Genomic DNA, 13,977 nt, shown 5'->3' with positions numbered 1-13,977 from the left:
GAACCGGGCCTTACACAAACTCCCGTTCAAGATGCTGATGCAAAAACGCATTCTGGCAGGCGTCCGGCATCAAGATTGGTTCGCGGTGGTAGACCTGAAGGACACGTACTTCCACGTCTCGATCCTTCCTCGACACAGACCCTTCCTGCGGTTCGCATTCGAGGGTCAGGCGTATCAGTACAAAGTCTTCCCTTTCGGCCTGTCCCTGTCTCCTCGCGTCTTCACGAAGGTCGCAGAGGCTGCCCTTGCCCCGTTAAGGGAGGTGGGTTTTCGCATTCTCAACTATCTCGACGACTGGCTAATCCTAGCTCACTCTCGAGACATGTTATGCGCACACAGGGACTTGGTGCTCTCACACCTCAGCCTAGTCGGGCTTCGGGTCAACTGGGAAAAGAGCAAGCTCCTCCCGATTCAGAGCATCTCTTTTCTCGGTTTGGAGCTAGACTCAGTCTCTTTGACAGCGCGCCTTATGAACGAGCGCGCCCAGTCGGTGCTGGACCGTTCAAACAGAAAACTTTTTCAGAGGCTCCTAGGGCATATGGCATCCTCGGCGGTAGCCACCCTGCTCGGGTTGATGCATATGAAACCGCTTCAGCACTGGCTCCAGACTTGAGTCCCGAGATGGGCATGGCACCACGGGACACATTGTGTGGTCATCACGCCGGTCTGTCACTGTCTTTTCAGCCCTTGGACCGACCTCTCATTTCTATGGGCAGCTGTTCCTCTAGAACTGGTCTCCAGGCGCGTCGTGGTCACGACAGATGCCTCCGAAACAGGCTAAGGTGCTGTGGACAGGCCCATGACTGCATTGGCACATCAACTGCCTCAAGTTGTTGGCAATTCTGCTCGCCCTGTGGAGGTTTCGGCCGTTGATCCAGGGCAAGCACGTGTTAGTTCGGACAGACAACACGGCAATGGTAGCATATGTCAACCACCAAGGCGGTCTGCGCTCTCGTTGTATGTCACAACTCGCCCGCCGTCTCCTCCTCTGGAGTCAACAGCACTTCAAGTCGCTGCGAGCCACTCACATCCTGGGCAACCTCAACACTACAGTGGACGTGCTGTCACGGCAGGTTACCCTCAGGGGAGAGTGGAGACTCCACCCTCAGGTGGTCCAGCTGATTTGGAGTTGATTCGGACAGGCACAGGTGGACCTGTTTGCCTCCCAAGAATCCTTCCACTGCCCGCTCTGGTACGCCCTCACCGAAGCTCCCCTTAGCATAGACGCACTGGCACACAGCTGGCCCCCTGGCCTACGCAAATATGCGTTTCCCCCAGTGAGCCTACATGCACAGACCTTGAGCAAGGTCAAGGAGGACGAGGAGCAGGTCGTCCTGGTAGCACCCTACTGGCCCACCCAGATGTGGTTCTCGGACCTCACGATCCTCACGCTCCACGCTCCCCCGGCGAATTCCCCTGAGAAAGGACCTTCTTCCTTCTCTGGCACCCGCAACCAGACCTCTGGAATCTCCATGTCTGGCCCCTGCAGTAGTAGACATGATCACTCAGCCGAGGGCCCCCTCTACGAGGTGCCTGTATGCCTTTAAGTTGCGTCTGTTCGCTAAGTGGTGTTCTTCCCGACGGGAAGACCCCCAGAGATGCGCAGTCGGATCAGTGCTTTCCTTCCTGCAGGAGAGGTTGGAAGGGAGGCTGTCCCCTTCCACCTTGAAGGTGTACATTGCCGCCATAGCAGCACACCATGATGCAGTCGACGGTAAGTCCTTAGGGAAGCACGACCTGATCATCAGGTTCCTGAGAGGTGCCAGGAGGCTGAATCCCTCCAGACCGCGCCTCGTTCCCTCATGGGACCTCTCTGTAGTTCTCCAGGGTCTACAGAGAGCCCCCTTTTAGCCTTTGCAGTCAGCCGAGCTTAAGGCACTCTCCTTGAAGACCACCCTCCTGACTGCGCTCACTTCACATCAAGAGGGTAGGAGACCTGCAAGCGTTCTCTGTCAGCGAAACATGCCTGGAGTTCGGTCCGGGTTACTCTCACGTGATCCTGAGACCCCGACCGGGCTATATGCCCAAGGTTCCCACCACCCCTTTTAGGGGCCAGGTGGTGAACCTGCAAGCGCTGCCCCAGGAGGAGGCAGACCCAGCCCTGTCATTGCTGTGTCCGGTGTGTGCTTTACACATCTATTTGGATCGCATGCAGAGCTTTAGGATCTCTGAGCAGCTCTTTGTCTGCTTTGGTGCACAGCGGAAAGGAAGCGCTGTCCCCAAGCAGAGGATCACCCACTGGCTTATTGACACCATAACTATGGCATATCACACCCAGGACATGCCGCCCCAGTAGGGCTAGGAGCCCACTCTATCAGGGGTGTAGCGGTCTCCTGGGCCCTGGCCAGGGGTGCCTCTTTAACAGACATTTGCAGAGCAGCAGGCTGGGCAACACCCAACACCTTTGCAAGGTTCTACAACCTCCAGGTGGAACCGGTTTCGTCCCAGGTAGTGGCACGCAATACAAGCAGATAAGCCCGGGATAGCCGGCCGGGTGTATCGCTTGCACATAGCGCCTTCCACCTCCTTTTGAGCTGAAGACATGCGCCATTAATTCCCAGTAGTGTTCACAAAATTTGTTCCCTGGTTGACTTCCTCCGAGCCCTGTGGCAGTCGATTGGAGAGACTCGCTGCCAGCCCAGTCCACATGCTAACTAAGAGTCCTGTTCTGGGGTAGGTGCTCCGCATGTGGCGGTTCCCTGTAAGGCTAACCCCATGCGATATATATCTTCCGCTAATTCGTTTCCCTGTTGGCAAACTGTGTCTTCCTTGGGCAGAGCCCCTCTGCCCCAGTCTCCATGTTTGTAGGAACTCCTCCCCCATTGGGTAGGATCTACCTTGAAGACTCCCCACATGGTTGGAAAGACCATGTGATGTATTTTTCCACTTAAATACCCCCCCCCCCCCATCTTTGGGCGAGGTGTGGTCTCCGCGGTGTCTTCCCCTTTTGAGAGACACCCTCAAAAGACCTAGACCTGGCGGCCCAGTCGGATAATCCCCCTTCTTTTTTAGGGAGTGGAAAAAAGAGAAGGGGGAAAGAAGCCACGACTGGGTTAAGCCTGTCTTTATCTCTTGGGTAGTCGACTTGTCCCCAAAGGGCCGTTCGACACTCATAACTATGTTGGGGGAGGTAACGTGGCGACCTGGTGTGCTGGCTATGAGGCACACAGTAGTCTGTCCACCACACACCGGCAGTTCACTTAACACAGTTCAGCCAATTGTGACGTTTCGTATAGGGACCCCTAGTGTCACTACATCGACACAACATCGAGTGAGTGACAGGTAGGGAACGTCATGGTTACTTGTGTAACCTCCGTTCCCTGATGGAGGGAACGAGACGTTGTGTCCCTCCTGCCAAAACGCTGAAATTCCCGCTGAAATGGCCGGACCTTATATCGGCTCCTCAGCATAAAACCTGAATGAGTGGTTGCATACCAGCTCCTTTTATACCCGTATGTCCGGGGGAGTGGCATGCAAATACCACTCGCCAATTTTCATTGGCCTTTTATCAAAGACCAGAGGTGTCTCGGGCTCCCAAGAGTGACCCCTAGTGTCACTACATCGACACAACATCTCGTTCCCTCCATCAGGGAACAGAGGTTACACAAGTAACCATGACGTTTTCCCCTTGTTTCTTGGTCAGTCTTCACATGTATTGCGCTGTGCTCCATGCTTTGTTCCCTGTGTTTTTGTTTTATTATGTTCTGAGTTACCTGGTTTACCTTTGTATTATTAAAAAAAAGCTGCATTTAGATCCTCATTCCTCACCTGCTTCATTACACATACAAAGCTTTAAATGGTCTAGCTCCACAGTACTTAAGTGACCTTCTACCACGCTATATTCCTTCACGTTCATTACGATCACACAATTCTGGCCTGTTATTAGTTCCTGGAATATCAAAATACACAAAAGGAGGTAGATCCTTTTCCTATTTGGCTCCTAAACTATGGAATACTCTCCCTAACACTGTCTGGGACACAGACACACTCACAAGACTCATCTATTTAGCCAGGCATACACCTAATTTATCCTTCAACTCACAATTAGGCTGCTTTTTTAAAAAGTCTGCAGGAACCAGAAACATTTCTTATAATCTATAACCCTGCAATAAATTGAATGGCATCTACACTAATATTACATAATATGACCTGCCGGTTGAACTGCGATGCACCTCACATATCTCTGCCTGCATCACCTTGGTCTAATGATGGACTACTCTCTTAAAATGGAATACATAGACTATCATTTAATTGCCAACAAAAGCCTTCATCAGCCAACTAACAAAGGACAATGCATCTATATGAACTTCTGCAGTTAATCCAGGATGAACTTCAAAGACATTAGTCATTAATCTAACAGTTCATGCAAAATCTTTGTTTAAACACTGGCCCTTAACACTTACTTAGTTTACTCATTGTGACATTATCTTTACTCAACCATGACTTGCAGTGCACTGCACATAAATAACTAATACTGGCAATATATTCTGTATAGCCAGAGAGGAACTGGCCCCCACAGTGAGCCTGGTTTCTCCCAAAGTTATTTTTCTCCATCAACCAACATCTTATGGAATTTTGTGTTCCTTGCCACAGTCGCATTCAGCTTGCTAACAGGGGTTCTAAATACAATTATTATTTAACTATTTAATTATAAATTTTTACACAATTTTCAATCGTATTTAATCAAACTACACAATGATGGCTCTAAGACTTTATATTTATTACAGTTTCATTTTCTGTTAAAGCATGATTTTCTGTAAAGCTGCTTTGAAACGTTACTATACAAATAAAAATGACTTGACTTTTTATTATTATTATTTTATTATTTAGGCTACTGTGGTATGACATGCAACAAAGTGGTAGCTCATTCAAATAATCACTTAATCAAATAACCTGCTTCAAACAATACTTTTTAATTTATTTTAAAAATTCAATGCCATTAACTTCAGCAGTTTTGGCATATCTAATCAAACTGTTAGACTAGTTCTTCCTCAGAGGTGCTCATTGTAGCAGCCTGGTAACTTCATAACAAAGTGTATCATCAACTAAAACAAACAGGAGAGAAAAAAATGATCACCTTTTGATTATCCATAACACATTTTGATATAATAACATACTTTATTACTACTAATTTAAGATATATTATAGCCATTTGAAAACTCCAGTAAAACACAAAATATATAGTCCTAATTTCTTATTTCCTGCTTTATAATTACAAAACACAAAAGGGGTTAATTCACTAAACAGTTGCGCCATTTTAGTGCGTTTTATTTTAGAACAAAACCCTGCGTCTTCTTCACAAACCACTTGCAATCTAGATTAAGCAGGCGCAGTCAGCTCAGAATTTGCATCTTGAATGGTAAAATGAAGTCATTAGGTGTGTTCGACTTCATGCAGCGCTGTGCAGACCGATCGGCGCTGGACTTGAAGCAGTGCATGTCAGTTAGAAATTCTGTCCGACTTGAATCGGCGCCACCTCCGCGTCACCATTATGTATGCCATCAAAGTACCTCGAAAGTGATTCGAGAGCAGCCGGTTGGCACAGCTGCTGCAGTTGCTCTGAATGATGACAGCTCATTCACAATTGGCCAGACTCACAAAGTGACGGAGCTTGGCTAAGATGGCGGGCTGAGCATGTGTGCTTTTACCGAGCTGCCTAGTTAATCTCCCAATTTTGATTTGAAAGTTACAAAATTCTCATTTACACCCACCCAAATTCTTTTTAGACATTGCATGATTGTTTTTGTCCTCAAAATGCGGAAGTTTTCTCAGCAAACATTTCACCAAAAGATTATTATTCCTCCGGCTCATCACATGGCCCCAGCCTCAGTTTCAGACGTCCCAGAGAAAAAATTAAGATCTCACAACGATGACATCACCAATGCAACTCTGCTGCAAGCCATTACTTCACAGACTGTTCATTTTGATTCACAAGATGAAAAATGAGAAGAAATGGTGAATCAAATGCGAAGGAATAGTATCATGATTGCAGAGATTTCCAAGGCTGTTGAGTTCAATTCCGCTGAAATTAAAGACTGCAAAGAAAAATGCATAGAGACGAGCAAATCGCTCATGGGTTTAACCACATCACACAAAGAGCTGGAGAGCAGAACATCTGATCTTGAGCGGTATAAAAGAAGATGGAATCTTCGGATCAACGGCATGAAGGAGAAGCCTGAAGAGGATCCCCGCAGGGAAGTGATTGACCTTATTGCTGAAATTGCACTGCACTTGATACAGAAAGTAGAAGACATTGTTGACACAGTGCGCCAAATCGGCAGGAAGGAACCAGGGAAACCAAGGCACATGATCGTGCAATTCACAATGTGGAAATACAGGGATGAAATTTGGAAATCGACGAAGAATTCGTCAGTCTGCCTGGATCATGGAGTCAGATTCATGGAGGATCTTACGAAGGAGGATCAAAATGGCCGTGCTGCACTGTGGCCTTTGACTGAACAAGCACATAAAGAAGGGAAAAAGGCTTATTACCGTGGGCCATTTGGTTACACTGAAGGAAGACGCATTGACTCATAATCTTTTACTTGAACTGATTACGGGTAGGATGATGTGAGATATGATTATTTGGAGACATACTGGGTTGTGAGGTATGTTCTGGGTTTGTTGATACCCAACCCTGAGAAACTCTCGTTCCTTTTCATACCAGTGCTTGTTCTTTTTCTAATTTTACACTTTATTCTTTTACGTTTCCAGTTAAGTTACCATTTTCATTAATGTCATTAAACGTTCGGAGCATTCAAAACAAGGTCAAAAGAAAGGCAATGTTCTTATTCTGTAAAGGTAGTGGCTTTTACTGTACTTTTCTACAAGAAACACACTCTAATGTAACTGATGCTGTTTTTTAGTCCAATCAATGGGGAGATAAAGTTTTATTTAGCCATGGGTCTTCTCAGGAACTGAGAAGACCCATGGCAGGAACTGCAATTTTATTTAATAACTGTCCAGGAAAAATAATTTCTTCTAGAACTGATCTCAATGGACATCGGATAGTGGTGGTTTTAGATATTGAAAATATTTTTTTCATTCTGATTAATATATATGGGCACAATAATGCTAAACAAAATCAACATCTGCTTTCTGAGATTTCTTCCTTAATGTCTGATTTAAAGAGGTTATATCCAACAATATTGCTGTAGGTGGGGACTTTAATGTTGTACCAGATGAGACACATGATAGACATCCACCCAAAAGTGATACCTCCCAACCAAACTCCTTAATTACCCATTTTTTGCAATAATCTTAAACTGATGGATGTGTGGAGATATCTTAATCCTGATCTCAGACAGTTTTCTTGGTTAAGACCCAATGCTTCCGGCAAATCAAGAATTGATTATTGGCTTATTTCAGATAATTTATTGTTATTTGTAAAAGATCTCGGCAGTGACTCTGACAGATCACTGTGCCATTTCTTTATTAGTTAAACCGAATTATAACACTTCATGAAATAAGGGATATTGGATATTGGTTAATTCTGATTTACTTAATAATGAGGGATTCTGTGATAGAATAAACGATTTAATTCAGAAAATTAAGAATAATAATGTCTTTAATTCTCATAAAGCCAGATCGGAGTATCTTAAATTTAAAATTTTTGATTTTTCTATTAATTATAGCAAAACACTTGCTAAAGTAAGGAGACAGCATGAACATAACATTATCTATGAGATTTACAAATACAGTAGTAAAAGTGTATTAAGTAATGCTGAAAAAAGAAAAATGTTTTTGCTACAATTAGAATTGGATAATCTTTACAAAAGCCAAAGGTGCATATATACAGTACGTTCAAAAGCTAAATGGATAGAAGAAAAAAGTACTTCTTACTTTTGTAGATTAGAAAAAAGATGACAATCTAAAAATGCTATTCTTTCATTAATGTGAATGATACTGTAAGCACAGATCCTAATTTAATAAGCAAGGAAATCCATCGCTTCTACAGTAACTTGTATTCTTCTAACTTCTCCCAATAGATTGTAATAATTTTTTTGAAAAAATAATAAATTTAATTCCCCACATTGACAACGAATTGAGAGATTGCTGTGATGTTGGGTTACGGATTGAAGAACTTGATTTAGCGGTTCAAAAAATTAAGATAAACAAATCTCCTGGTCCTGACAGTCTCACAGCTAATGTTTACAAATTTAAGAATGATCTGAAATTGTTGTTATTTAATGCATTTGTTGAGACTATGGAAGATAGGTCTTTAGGCCCCACTATGAGTCAGGGCCTGATTACCTTAATCCCTAAACCAGATAAAGACCTAAGATATGTACAGTTGAAATCAAAATTATTTAACCCCCCTGACCAGCAGTACATTCTGGTGATGTGAATTAAAACACATCAACTAAAACCTCAGTAAACAGTCAAAGAAAGTTTTTAATACACATTTGAGTGATTTTGAGAACAAAGAGTTCAGTTTACCCAAATTTAAAAATAAAAAATAACTAATTCTCTCCACAAATGTCATGTCAGAAATATTCAATCTCCAATGTCAATCATTTGTGGAGCATCCTTTATCCTTTATAACAGCAAATAAATGTTTCAGGTAAGTGTTCTCAGGCTTCGGACACCTCACTATTAGAATTTTTACACATTTCTCATGAGCAAAAGCTTCCAGCTCATTGACATTCTTTGGTTTCTGTGCTGCCACTGCTTCCTTGAAATCCCAACAAAGGTTTGCAATGGGATTTTAATGAAAGGGCCATTTAAGGACATTCCACGACCTATCCCTGAACCAGATTTTGGACAACTTAGATGTATCCTTGGTGTTATTGTCTTGCTGGAAAGTCCAGTGATCACCAAGCTTCAATTTACACACTGAAGGCATCAAATGTTTCATGCCAAAATGGCCTGATACCTGAAAGAATCCATGGTGTCAGTCACATAGTCAGGATAGCCTTTTCCTGCAGTCACAAAACACCCCCATAACAGGACTGACCCACCTCCATGCTTGACTGTGGGGATGGTGTCGTTCTTGTCATCACCTTGTCATCTTACTCCAGACGTGCTGCTGACCCATGGGTCTAAAACTCATTTTAATTTAGTGTCATACGTCTATAAATTCTTCTTCCCAGACTCCACAGGCCTTTCCTAATTACTTCTTGAATACTCAGTCAGCTGGAGTCAACATTTCCCTTAGTGAAGTTTTGCTTTCTTCCACACCCCAAGAAGGTTGCTGTTGTACCATATTTAAAAATGTATGAATGGTGCTGCCAAGTTTGTCTATTGGAAATTGAAGTGCCTTGGAAATGTACTTTTAGCCATGACCTTTCTTATAATCTCCTCTATTAGCTTTTGAGACTTTTTGCATAGAAATACATTTTTGCTTACAACCCTAAACTTAAATTTTAAAACTTAAATAAATGCCATTGCAGACTGATGACTTAATTTTGTTTTAAAACAATTACTTGTGTAGCCTTACATATTTAAGAAACAGCTACATGCAATAGGAGTTGAATAATTATGACATGGCTGTATTTTTTAAAAATCCTGCTATTTAGAAATATTAGGTTATATGTTCACACTATGACTTTGAATGTGTCACTCAACTATTATAGATGTAAAGTTTAAAAATTCTGGGTCATCAGAAAAGCTTACCTTTGTAAATCCTTACTGTCTTGGGAGGGTTGAATAATTTCGATTGCAGCTGTAGATAATCTTCGCCCAATTACGTTGCTCAACAACGATTATACAATTTTCAAACATATTTTTGTAAATAGATTAAAAGATGGAATTAATAATATTATGAGTCACAATCAGGATTCCTTAAATTGAGATCTATTCATAATAATATAGGATTGGTTATGGATTTGGTGGAGTACAGTCACTTGATAGAGGATGATGGATTTATTTTATTCTTAGACTTTAAAAAGGCCTTTGACATGTTAGAACACGTTTTTTCTTTTTAAAACTTTAGAACTTTTTGGTTTTGGTGAACAATTTGTTAGTGTTATAAGAATGATTTATAAAGACATGAACAGTTCAGTATCTCTCCATTTAGGTACATCACAAAGATTTTCGATTGGTCGTGGAATAAGGCAGTGTTGCCCATTATCCCCTTTTATTTATTTTGGCTGCAGATTTGTTGTCCACTTTGGTTAGTCATGATTTAATGGTAAAGAAATTAAATGTATATGGAAAACTTTAGCAATCAGTCAGTTAGCAGATGACACCACATTATTTTTACAAAATAAAGACCAAATCCCTCTGGCTATCTCACTAGTTAAATCCTTCTCTAAGGCATCAGGCCTTCAATTAAATTTGAACAAGTGCGAGCTCTACACCACAATGAAGTAACTTCTCTGTATAACATCCCAGTTAAAGATATAGTGAAATACTTGTGTATTTCAGTTAGCAGAGATTTGAAGATTAGTATTAGTAAAATAAGTTACAAAAAGCCAATGGAATCTTAAATTGCTGGTTGCATAGAGATATTTCAGAGAATTTTGCTGACCAAAGTTGGATATTTATCTAGATTGATTTATCCTGCTCTCGCTTTGGCTGCCTCCTCGGCTGTTATAAAAACAATGAATCAGAAAATATATTACTTTATTTGGAGGCACAAAACCCATTATATTAAAAAATCTGATATTATCAAATCTTACGAACAAGGTGGTTTGAATGTGATTGAATTCGAGAATATGAATATTTTGTGTGTAAATGGCTGTAAGTGTTTATATATAATGTTGATAGCATTTGGTTTGCAGTTCCTTCAGCTTTGTTTCGAAAATTGGGTGGAATAACACTTTCTTCTCAAGTGTGATGATTTATCCAAACTCCCGGTGAAACTATCAGCTTTCCATCAACAAGTCTTATTATTTTGGAAATTGGCACACACACAATTTTACACCCCACAATACTCCTATTTGTAAAAACAAGTATAGTTTATATAGAAACAAATCTCTATTTTATGAAGATTGGTTAAGTAGAAATATCTGGTCTGTGATGGACTTAATGGGCGATTATGGTAACACTTTAGATTACAATGCTTTCACTTTAAAACATGTCATCCAAAACAACTCTTCACTGTTATTAATGCAATACCTTCTGGTATAAAAATGATAATGAGATGTTCCCTTTCTTATTCACAAGTTAGTGCAATTCTTCCCTCTTTATATGTTGGTGAAATTGAATTTAAGAATAAACACTGCACTAACAAATACTTAAGACAGGTTATAATCAAAACTTGCTATCCTTATCAAATTTTAAGAAATAAATTAGATCATATATTTGATAAAAATATGGTAAAATATTTTAGAACAGCCTATTTAAGATTCTCTCTTGCCCCCCAAAGCGAAAGAAGCACACTTCAAAATATTAAATGAAATATTAACACAAATATCACAAAGTGACAACGGTTACACGTGTTTCATGGGCTGCGTTCACAATTGTATACTTCAGTAATAAGAGTAGCATGGTAGTATGCCTTTACCATGTTTATTCTGACACCTCCAGTTCAACAAAAATTCTCACAACTCTGTGTTTTTATAACAGTACATCATGTTTATATCATGCTATATTATGTTTGTCATAGTCATATGTTTCTCGGACTGTTTAGATCGGTCCGTCCTCCAAGACAAGCGGCTGGGGGGGGGGGGGGTGTCAACAGGATCAGGTTCTGAGGAGACATTTCATCTCAATGTGCTCTGTCACCAACTCCAGCTTCAAAAACGACCCAGCAAACACAAGCTTCAAATCCACTCCATAATTGGCAAGCCCTTAGGAAGAGGTTTTATTCGTCACTACGTGGGTCCTGTAAAACTTCATGTGGGATGGCTGCATAACGAAATTGAGACAAGACATAGAATGGAAGGAGAGTGAGGTTTATATAGAGGGGTTGATTAATGCAATGATTGGAGGTAGGTATGGGTGATCAGTACTCAGGAGAGTGAGAGGGTTGAGTGAAATCGGTTGGTGGGTCAGAAGGATCCGTGACAGCATTACATAAAATTGTGGTCTGCGAATCTTAAGTGCCGCCATGCAACTGCAGCGTGCAGGGCAGAGGGAATGTTACCCTGAAAGTGCGTCTATGGCCATGCGCTAAAGTTTGAGCGTTGAGTTTTTACAACAGCAACGTAAATAAGACTCAGGGGCAGATTCACTAAACAGCTGTGACACTTTTGCGCGTTATATTTCAGCGCAAAAACCTGCGCCTTATTCACTAACCACCTGCAATCACGTTTAGCAAGCGCAATCAGCACTGAAACAGCGCTGCGTCTTCAATATTTAAAGGAGGTCATTGTCATTCCTTTCCATGCAAACATGCCTTCTTTCTATGCAAATTAGAAAGGGGGAAATCTCTCCCCCTTCTCCCCTTCAACAGCTCAGGACCAATACAAAGACACAAGATTTATATGTAAAAAATATAACAAATACCATGAAAACAAAGAATGCAACTGTATGTATTTGATATCATTTAAGAGGTCTCTGTGTGACTGGTATAGTGGTCTCTTTCCCATGTTGATAAAACTAATGGTAACAAAGTTATAAGGTCTGTCAGGTATGTTTCTTTGACTTGTCTTTTATTTTTAGAAATGTTTATTTATTCTGATCATGTGTGAAATTGGCTTTGATTGATTTTGTAACTTACGTTTTAAATCCTACCTGGCAAATAAATTGTTACTTTTTTATTTATTCTGTATTCATCCGAAATCATTTATCACCGGTAGATTCGAGGGATGCCTTTTGTTACCGCAAACTTATGTCCAAGATAATGATCATTACTGGAGCTTATGAATAGGAGGAAACCACGTAAGACTACCAGTCACTGCTTATCACCGTCTTAGCAAGTTTTATGAAACGTGACTAAATAAAAATATCATCTGGTTATGAGCAAGCAGTAGGCAGCCAAACCAGATGATATTAGTAAACCCTGCAACCGCTGACTATGAACGGGCTGGCGATTTTCTGTCCGTGAGATCTATGCAATTAATCGGCCGGCATATGACTCTAAGCGACAATCAGGACCCGAATGAAAGGATAATGAAAGTTAGGATGATTCAGAGTAATCAATAACTTAAAAAGATCAAATTAAAAGAATGATCAGAAGTCAATTAGAGCTGTAATCTAAATTAGAGGTCAATTTAAATTGGAGTTAGATTAATATAAAATTGGAGTCAGATAAAAATGAATAACAGAATCAATTTGTAAAGTGTAAATTAACAATAATTGCTTTACTTCAGCGCTCAGAAAAGACAGAACAATGCAGAGACGTTCAAGGGCATTTTATTGAGGTTCCACTCCGGAACAGATTGAAAATTATCCCTTTTTACACAATTACCGCCAAATGAAAGTAGGCGGTAAAATGCATTTTATTTAAAAGAAACATTTGTGAAAATTTTCAACCGATCATATCAGCAGTAAATAATCAAATAATCATAAAATAATGGAGAAGAGCGATATAACCTGGCATATATCCAGATGCGTCGTCAAGCGCTGGATCTGCCTGTTTAAGAGATGACCCAGGTATTTGGATCAACGTGATGCTGTACAGTCTGGGCACAGTGTCAAATACGGTGGTCTGCGTCATGCTCTACTGACTATGTTGTGCTCAGAATCAGACTACAGGATCAGAATGGGACGTGCAAATTGCGCTCAGCAGCTATTTTGTGCAGTTGCCTGATCTGCATAATTTCTTTAGTAAATTGGGCGCTAAACCAGCTCAGAGAGCATGTACAAAAAAAGCTGCTATTACTGTCCGCAATTCATTCTTACTGAATCTGCCCCACATTGTACATGTTCTTTCTTGCAAGGCTCTTAATACGCATCTTTTGTGGATTTTCCAAGTGCCAGAAATTAAACTAAACTATCAAAACTGTCGCACTGCACAGCTTTCATTTTGCAGTCCATCCGATCATCTAAGGGTGGGCATACGGACCTTCAGGGTGGGCAACGCCCTCCCTAGCCCACCTGTAGACGCCCCTGCTTTAAAGTATCCGAGACTTGGAAAACATACTTAAT

This window comes from Myxocyprinus asiaticus, chromosome 40 (genome assembly GCF_019703515.2).
Source record: "Myxocyprinus asiaticus isolate MX2 ecotype Aquarium Trade chromosome 40, UBuf_Myxa_2, whole genome shotgun sequence".
Classification (NCBI taxonomy): Eukaryota; Metazoa; Chordata; class Actinopteri; order Cypriniformes; family Catostomidae; genus Myxocyprinus; species Myxocyprinus asiaticus.
The sequence above is the reverse complement of the archived record's forward strand: the minus strand, read 5'-3'. Positions refer to the sequence as shown.